Source organism: Heterodontus francisci, unplaced genomic scaffold (genome assembly GCF_036365525.1).
Source record: "Heterodontus francisci isolate sHetFra1 unplaced genomic scaffold, sHetFra1.hap1 HAP1_SCAFFOLD_97, whole genome shotgun sequence".
Lineage (NCBI taxonomy): Eukaryota > Metazoa > Chordata > Chondrichthyes > Heterodontiformes > Heterodontidae > Heterodontus > Heterodontus francisci.
In genome coordinates this window covers 1,503,456-1,512,924 of record NW_027140606.1, presented here as the reverse complement: position 1 = coordinate 1,512,924, position 9,469 = coordinate 1,503,456, and positions in this window count along the sequence as shown.

Below are 9,469 nucleotides of genomic sequence, written 5' to 3'. Positions count from 1 at the left end.
GTTACTGCGTGTCAGTGTATGTCTTTGTGACTGGGTGTCAGTGTATGTATTTGTTACTTTGTGTAAGTGTGTGTCTGTGTTACTGGGTATCGGTGTATGTCTTTGTTACTTGGTGTCAGTGTATGTCAAAATACATGGTGTAGGTGTAGGTCTTTGTTACTTGATGTAATTGTCTGTCTTTGTTACTTGGTGTCAGTGTATGTCTGTGTTACTTGGTGTAAGTGTGTGTCTTTGTTACTTGGTGTAAGTGTGTGTCTTTGTTACTTGGTGTAAGTGTATGTCTTTGTTCACTGCTGTCATTGTATGTGTTTGCGAATTGTTGTCAGTGAATGTCTTTGATACTGGGTGTCAGTGTGTGCCTGTGTTACTTGGTGTAAGTGTGTGTCTTTGTTACTTGGTGTCCGTGTGTGTCTTTGTTACTCGGTGTCAGTGTATGTCTTCGTTACTGGGTGTCAGTGTATGTCTTTGTTACTTGGTGTAAGTATGTGTCTGTGTTACTGGGTATCAGTGTCTGTCTTTGTTACTTGGTGTAAGTGTGTGTCTGTGTTACTTGGTATCTGTGCATGTCTTTGTTACTTGGTGTCAGTGTCTGTCTGTGTTACTTGGTGTAAGTCTGTGTCTCTGTTACTTGGTGTCCGTGTGTTTCTGCGTTACTGCGTGTCAGTGTATGTCTTTGTTACTGGGTGTCAGTGTATGTATTTGTTACTTGGTGTAAGTGTGTGTCTGTGTTACTGGGTATCAGTGTATGTCTTTGTTACTTGGTGTCAGTGTATGTCTGTGTTACTTGGTGTAAGTGTGTGTCTGTGTTACTGGGTGTCAGTGTGTGTCTGTGTTACTTGGTGTAAGTGTGTGTCTTTGTTACTTGGTGTCCGTGTGTGTCTGTGTCACTTGGTGTAAGTGTGTGTCCTTGTTACTGGGTGTCAGTGTATGTCTTTGTTACTTTGTGTAAGTGTGTGTCTGTGTTACTGGGTATCAGTGTCTGTCTTTGTTACTTGGTGTAAATGTGTGTCTGTGTTAATTGGTGTAAGTGTGCGTCTTTGTTACTTGGTGTCCGTGTGTGTCTTTGTTACTGGGTGTCAGTGCATGTCTTTGTTACTGGGTGTCAGAGTGTGTCTGTGTTACTTGGTGTAAGTGTGTGTCTTTGTTACTTGGTGTCCGTGTGTGTCTTTGTTACTGGGTGTCAGTGTATGTCATTGTTACTGGGTGTCAGTGTATGTCTGTGCTACTTGGAGTAAGAGTTTGTCTGTGTTACTGGGGATCAGTGTATGTCTTTGTTACTTGGTGTAAGTGTGTGTCTGTGTTACTGGTTATCAGTGTATGTCTTTGTTACTTTGTGCAAGTGTATGTCTTTGTTACTTGGTGTCAGTGTATGTCTTTGTTACTTGGTGCAAGTGTGTGTCTTTGTTACTGGGTGTCAGAGTGTGTCTGTGTTACTTGGTGTAAATGTGTGTCTTTGTTACTTGGTGTCCGTGTGTGTCTGTGTTACTGGGTATCAGTGTATGTCTGTGTTACTGGGGGTCAGTGTGTTTCTGTGTTCCTGGGGGTCAGTGTGTGTTTCTAACTCGGTGTCAGTGTGTGTCTGTGTTACTGGGTATCAGTGTATGTCTTTGTTACTTGGTGCATGTGTATGTCTTTGTTACTTGGTGTCAGTGTATGTGTTTGTGACTTGGTGTTAGTGTGTGTCTTTGTTACTTGGTGTAAGTCTGTGTCTGTTTTACTGGGTATCAGTTTATGTCTTTGTTACTTGGTGTTAGTGTATGTCTTTGTTACTTGGTGTCAGTGTATGTCTTTGTTACTTGGTGTCCGTGTGTGTCTGTGTTACTGGGTGCCAGTGCATGTCTTTGTTACTGGGTATCAGTGTATGTCTTTGTTACTTGGTTTCAGTGCATGTCTTTGTTACTGGGTGTCAGTGTGTGTCTTTGTGACTTGGTGTCAGTGTATGTCTTTGCTACTTGGTGTAAGTGTGTCTCTGTGTTACTGGGTATCAGTGTATGTCTTTGTTACATGGTGTCAGTGTATGTCAAAATACATGGTGTAGGTGTAGGTCTTTGTTACTTGATGTAATTGTCTGTCTTTGTTACTTGGTGTCAGTGTATGTCTGTGTTACTTGGTGTAAGTGTGTGTCTTTGTTACTTCTTGTCAGTGTATGTCTTTGTTACTTGGTGTCATTGTATGTGTTTGTGAATTGTTGTCAGTGAATGTCTTTGTTACTGGGTGTCAGTGTATGTCTTTGTTACTTGGTGTAAGTGTATGTCAAAATACCTGGTGTAAGTGTATGTCTGTGTTACTTGGTGTAAGTGTATTTCTTTGTTACTTGGTGTAAGTGTGCGTCTGTGTCACTGGGTATCAGTGTGTGTCTTTGTTACTGGGTATCAGTGTATGTCTTGAATACTTGGTGTCAGTGTATGACTTTGTTACTGTTTGTCACTGTGTGTCTTTGTGACTTGGTGTCAGTGTCTGTCTTTGTTACTTGATGTCAGTGTGTGTCTGTGTTACTGGGTGTCAGTGTGTTTCTGGGTGTCAGTGTGTGTCTGTGACACTAGGTGTCAGTATTTAGTTTAGTTTCGAGATACAGCACTGATACAGGCCCTCCGGTCCACCGAGTCTGTGCCGACCATCAACCAACCATTTATACTAATTCTACACGAATCCCGTATTCCAGTAACATCCCCACCGGTCCCTGTATATTTCCCTACCACCTACCTATACTAGGGGCAATTTATAATGGCCAATTAACCAATCAACCTGCAAGTCTTTGGCATGTGGGAGGAAACCGGAGCACACGGAGGAAATCCACGCAGACACAGGGAGAACTTGCAAACTCCGCACAGGCAGTACCCAGAATCGAACCCTGGTCCCTGGAGCTGTGAGGCTGCAGTGCTAACCACTGCGCCACTGTGCCGCCCAGTGTGTTTGCCTGTGTTACTGGGTGTCAGTGTATGTCTTTGTTACTTGGTGTAAGTGTGTGTCTGTGTTACTGGGTATCAGTGTGTGTCTTTGTTACTTGGTGTAAGTGTGTATCTGTGTTACTGGGTATCAGTGTATGTCTTTGTTACAGGGTATCAGTGTATGTCTTTGTGTCTTGGTGTCATTGTATGTCATTGTTACTGGGTGTCAATGTGTGTCTTTGTGACTTGGTGTCAGTGTATGGCTTTATTACTTGGTGTAAGTATGTGTCTGTGTTACTGGGTATCAGTGTATGTCTTTGTTACCTGGTGTCAGTGTATCTCTTTGTTACTGGGTGTCAGTGTATGTCTTTGTTACTTGGTGTAAGTGTGTGTCTGTGTTACTGGGTATCAGTGTATGTATTTGTTATTTGGAGTCAGTGTATGTCAAAATAAATGGTGTAATTGTATGTCTTTGTTACTTGGTGTAATTGTCTGTCTTTGTTACTTGGTGTCAGTGTATGTCTATGTTACTTGGTGTAAGTGTGTGTCTTTGTTACTTCTTGTCAGTGTATGTCTTTGTTACTTGGTGTAAGTGTATGTCTTTGTTACTTGGTGTCAGTGCATGTGTTTGTGACTTGTTGTCAGTGGATGTCTTTGTTACTGGGTGTCAGTGTGTGTCTTTGCTAGTTGGTGTAAGTGTATGTCAAAATACTTGGTGTAAGTGTATGTCTGTGTTACTTGGTGAAAGTGTATGTCTTTGTTACTTGGTGTAAGTTTGCGTCTGTGTTACTGGGTATCATTGTATGTCTTTGTTACTGGGTATCAGTGTATGTCTTTGTGACTTGGTGTCTGTGTATGTCTTTGTTACTGGGTGTCAGTGTGTGTCTTTGTGACTTGGGGTCAGTGCATGTCTTTGTTACTTGGTGTAAGTTTGTGTCTGTGTTACTGGGTATCAGTGTATGTCTTTGTTACTTGGTGGCAGTGTATGTCAAAATACTTGGTGTAAGTGTATGTCTTTGTTACTTGGAGTAAGTGAGTGTCTTTGTTACTTGGTGTCAGTGTGTGTATGTGTTCCTGGGTGGCAGTGTATGTCTTTGATACTTGGTGTCAGTGGATTTCTTTGTTACTGGGTGTCAGTGTATGTCTTTGTTACTTGGTGTAAGTGTGCGTCTGTGTTAATGGGTATCAGTGCATGTCTTTGATACTTGGTGTCATTGTATGTCTTTGTTACTTGGTGTAAGTGTGCGTCTGTGTTACTGGGTATCAGTTTATGTCTTTGTTACTTGGTGTCAGTGTATGTCTTTGTTACTTGGTGTACGTGTGTGTCTGTGTTCCTGGGGGTCAGTGTGTGTCTGTGTTACTGGGGGTCATTGTGTGTTTCTAACTGGGTGTCAGTGTGTGTCTGTGTTACTGGGTATCAATGTAAGTCTTTGTTACTTGGTGTAAGTGTATGTCTTTGTTACTTGGTGTCATTGTATGTCTTAGTTACCGGGTGTCTGTGTCTGTCTTTGTGACTTGGTGTCAGTGTATGTCTTTGTTACTTGATGTAAGTGTGTGTCTGTGTTACTGTGTATCAGTGTATGTCTTTGTTACTTGGTGGCAGTGTATGTCAAAATACTTGGTGTAAGTGTATGTCTTTGTTACTTGGAGTAAGTGAGTGTCTTTGTTACTTGGTGTCAGTGTATGTCTTTGTTACTGGGTGTAAGTGTGTGTCTTTGTGACTTGGTGTCAGTGTATGTCTTTGTTACTTGATGTAAGTGTGTGTCTGTGTTACTGTGTCAGTGTATGTCTTTGTTACTTGGTGGCAGTGTATGTCAAAATACTTGGTGTAAGTGGATGTCTTTGTTACTTGGAGTACGTGAGTGTCTTTGTTACTTGGTGTAAGTGTGTGTCTGTGTTACTGGGGGTCAGTGTGTGTCTGTGTTACTGGGGGTCATTGTGTGTTTCTAACTGGGTGTCAGTGTGTGTCTGTGTTACTGGGTATCAATGTATGTCTTTGTTACTTGGTGTATGTGTATGTGTTTGTGACTTGGTGTCATTGAATGTCTTAGTTACCGGGTGTCAGTGTATGTCTTTGTTACTTGGTGCAAGTGTATGTCAAAATACTTGTTGTAAGTGTATGTCTTTGTTACTTGGTGTAATTGTCTGTCTTTGTTTCTTGGTGTAAGTGTATGTCTTTGTTACTTGGTGTCAGTGTATGTCTGTGTTACTTGGTGTAAGTATGTGTCTTTGTTACTTGGTGTCAGTGTATGTCTGTGTTAATGGGTATCAGTGTATGTCTTTGTTACTTGGTGTCAGTATATGTCTTTGTTACTTGGTGTCCGTGTGTGTCTGTGTTACTGGGTGTCAGTGTATGTCTTTGTTACTGGGTGTCAGTGTGTGTTTGTGTTACTTGGTGTAAGTGTGTGTCTTTGTTACTTGGTGTCCGTGTGTGTCTGTGTTACTGGGTGTCAGTGTATGTCTTTGTTACTGGGTGTCAGTGTATGTCTTTGTTACTTGGTGTAAGTGTGTGTCTGTGTTACTGGGTATCAGTGTGTGTCTTTGTTACTTGGTGTAAGTGTGTGTCTGTGTTACATGGTGTCAGTGTATGTCTTTGTTACTTGGTGTAAGTGTATGTCAAAATACTTGGTGTACGTGTATGTCTGTGTTACTTGGTGTATGTGTATGTCTTTGTTACTTGGTGTAAGTGTGCGTCTGTGTTACTGGGTATCAGTGTATGTCTTTGTTGCATGGTGTAAGCGGTTGTCTTTGTTACTTGGTGTATGTGTGCGTCTGTGTTACTGGGTATCAGTGTATGTCTTTGTTACTTGGTGTAAGTGTGTGTATGTGTTACTGGGTATCAGTGTGCGTCTTTGTTACTTGGTGGAAGTGTGTGTCTGTGTTACAGGGTGTCAGTGTATGTCTTTGTTACTTGGTGTAAGTGTATGTCAAAATATTTGGTGTAAGTGTATGTCTGTGTTACTTGGTGTAAGTGTATGACTTTGTTACTTGGTGTAAGTGTGCGTCTGTGTTACTGGGTATCAGTGTATGTCTTTGTTACTTGGTGTCAGTGCATGTCAAAATACTTGGTGCAGGTGTATGTCTTTGTTACTTGGTGTAACTGTCTGTCTTTGTTACTTGGTGTCAGTGTATGTCTGTGTTACTTGGTGTAAGTGTGTGTCTTTGTTACTTGGTGTAAGTGTATGTCTTTGTTACTTGGTGTCATTGTATGTGTTTGTGACTTGTTGTCAGTGAATGTCTTTGTTACTGGGTGTCAGAGTATGTCTTTGTAACTTGGTGTAAGTGTATGTCTGAGTTACTTGGTGCAAGTGTATGTCTTTGTTACTTGGTGTAAGTGTGCGTCTGTGTTGCTGGGTATCAGTGTATGTCTTTGTTACTGGTGATCAGTGTATGTCTTTGTGACTTGGTGTCAGTGTATGTCTTTGTTACTTGGTGTCCGTGTGTGTCTGTGTTACTGGGTGTCAGTGCATGTCTTTGTTACTGGGTGTCAGTGTATGTCTTTGTTACTTGGTGTAAGTGTATGTCTGTGTTACTGGGTATCAGCTTATGTCTTTGTGACTTGGTATCAGTGTTTGTCTTTGTTACTGGGTGTCAGTGTGTGTCTGTGTTACTGGGTATCAGTGTATGTCTTTGTGACTTGGTATCAGTGTATGCCTTTGTTACTGGGTGTCAGTGTGTGTCTGTGTTACTGGGTATCAGTGTACGTCTTTGTGACTTGGTATCAGTGTATGTCTTTGTTACTGGGTGTCAGTGTGTGTCTGTGTTCCTGGGTATCAGTGTGTGTCTTTGTGACTTGGTGTTAGTGTGTGTCTTTGTTACTTGGTGTCAGTGGGTTTCTGTGTTACTGGGTATCAGCTTATGTCTTTGTGACTTGGTATCAGTGTATGTCTTTGTTACTGGGTGTCAGTGTGTGTCTGTGTTACTCGGTATCAATGCATGTCTGTGTTAATGTGTTTCAGAGCGTGTTACTGGGTGTTACTGTGTATCAGTGACACTAGGTGTCAGTATTTAGTTTAGTTTGGAGATCCAGCACTGAAACAGGGCCTTCGGCCCACCGAGTCTGTGCCGACCCTCATCCAACAATTTATACTAATCCTACACGAATCCCATATTCCAATAACATCCCCACCGGTCCCTATATATTTCCCGACCACCTACCTATACTAGGGGCAATTTATAATGGCCAATTAACCTACCAAGCTGCAAGTCTTTGGCATGTGGGAGGAAACCGGAGCTCACGGAGGAAACCCACGCAGACACAGGGAGAACTTGCAAGCTCCGCACAGGCAGTAACCAGAATCGAACCCGGGTCCCTGGAGCTGTGAGGCTGCAGTACTAACCACTGCGCCACTGTGCCGCCCAGTGTGTATCTGTTTTACTGCGTGTCAGTGTATGTCTTTGTTACTTGGTGTCCGTGTGTGTCTGTGTTACTGGGTGTCAGTGCATGTCTTTGTTACTGGGTGTCAGTGTACGTCTTTGTTACTTGGTGTAAGTGTGTGTCTGTCTTACTGGGTATCAGTGTGTGTCTTTGTTACTTGGTGTAAGAGTGTGTCTGTGCTACTGGGTATCAGTGTATGTCTTTGTAACTGGGTATCAGTGCATGTCTTTGTGACTTGGTGTCAGTGTATGTCTTTGTTACTGGGTGTCAGTGTCTGTCTTTGTGACTTGGTGTCAGTGTATGTCTTTGTTACTTGGTGTAAGTGTGTGTCTGTCTTACTTGGTATCAGTGTATGTCTTTGTTACTTGGTGTCAATGTATGTCTTTGTTACTGGGTGTCCGAGTGTGTCTTTGTGACTTGGTGTCATTGTATGTCTTTGTTACTTGGTGTAAGTGTGTGTCTGTGTTACTGGGTATCAGTGTATGTCTTTGATACTTGGTGTCAGTGTATGTCAAAATTCTTTGTGTAAGTGTAGGTCTTTGTTACTTGGTGTTAGTGCCTGTCTCTTTTACTTGGTGTAAGTGTATGTCTTTGTTACTTTGTGTAATTGTATGTCTTTGTTACTTGGTGTCAGTGTATGTCTTTGTTACTTGGTGTCAGTGTGTGTCTGTGTTACTGGGTATCAGCTTATGTCTTTGTGACTTGGTATCAGTGTATGTCTTTGTTACAGGGTGTCAGTGAATGTCTGTGTTACTGCGTATCAGTGTATGTCTTTGTGACTTGGTATCAAAGTATGCCTTTGTTACTGGGTGTCAGTGTGTGTCTGTGTTACTGGGTATCAGTGTATGTCTTTGTGACTTGGTATCAGTGTATGTCTTTGTTACTGGGTGTCAGTGTGTGTCTGTGTTCCTGGGTATCAGTGTATGTCTTTGTGACTTGGTGTAAGTGTGTGTCTTTGTTACTTGGTGTAATTGTATGTCTTTGTTACTTGGTGTCAGTGTATGTCTTTGTTACTTGGTGTCAGTGTGTTTCTGTGTTACTGGGTATCAGCTTATGTCTTTGTGACTTAGTACCAGTGTATGTCTTTGTTACTGGGTGTCAGTGTGTGTCTGTGTTACTGGGTATCAGTGTATGTCTTTGTGACTTGGTATCAGTGTATGTCTTTGTTACTGGGTGTCAGTGTGCGTTTGTGTTCCTGGGTATCAGTGTATGTCTTTGTGACTTGGTGTCAGTGTATGTCTTTGTTACTGGGTGTCAGTGTGTGCCTTTGTGACTTGGTGTCAGTGTATGTCTTTGTTACTTGGTGTAAGTGTGTGTCTGTGATACTGGGTATCAGTGTATGTCTTTGTTACTTGGTGTCAGTTTATGTCTTTGTTACTTGGTGTAAGTGTATGTCTTTGTTACTTGGTGTCAGTGTATGTGTTTGTGACTTGTTGTCAGTGGATGTCTTTGTTACTGGGTGTCAGTGTATGTCTGTGTTACTTGGTGTAAGTGTATGTCTTTGTTCTTTGGTGTAAGTGTGCGTCTGTGTTACTGGGTATCAGTGTATGACATTGTTACTGGGTATCAGTGTATCTCTTTGTGTCTTGGTGTCAGTGTATGTCTTTGTTACTTGGTGTCAGTGTGTGTCTTTGTGACTTGGTGTCAGTGTATGTCTTTGTTACTTGGTGTAAGTGTGTGTCTGTGTTACTGGGTATCAGTGTATGTCTTTGATACTTGGTGTCAGTGTATGTCTTTTTTACTGGGTGTCAGTGTGTGTCTTTGTGACTTGGTGCCAGTGTACGTCTTTGTTACTTGGTGTAAGTGTGTGTCTGTGTTACTGGGTATCAGTGTATGTCATTGTTACTTGGTGTCAGTGTACGTCTTTGTTACTTGGTGTAAGTGTATGTCAAAATACATGGTGTCAGTGTATGTCTGTGTTACTTGGTGTAAGGGTATGTCTTTGTTACTTGGTGTAAGTGTGCGTCTGTGTTACTGGGTGTTAGTGTATGTCTTTGTTACTTGGTGTCAGTGTATGTTTTTGTTACTTGGTGTAAGTGTGCGTCTGTGTTAGTGGGTATCAGTGTATGTCTTTGTTACTTGGTGTCAGTGTATGTCTTTGTTACTTGGTGTAAGTGTGTGTCTGTGTTACTGGGGGTCAGTGTGTGTCTGTGTTACTGGTGGTCTTTGTGTGTTTCCAACTGGGTGTCAGTGTGTGTCTGTG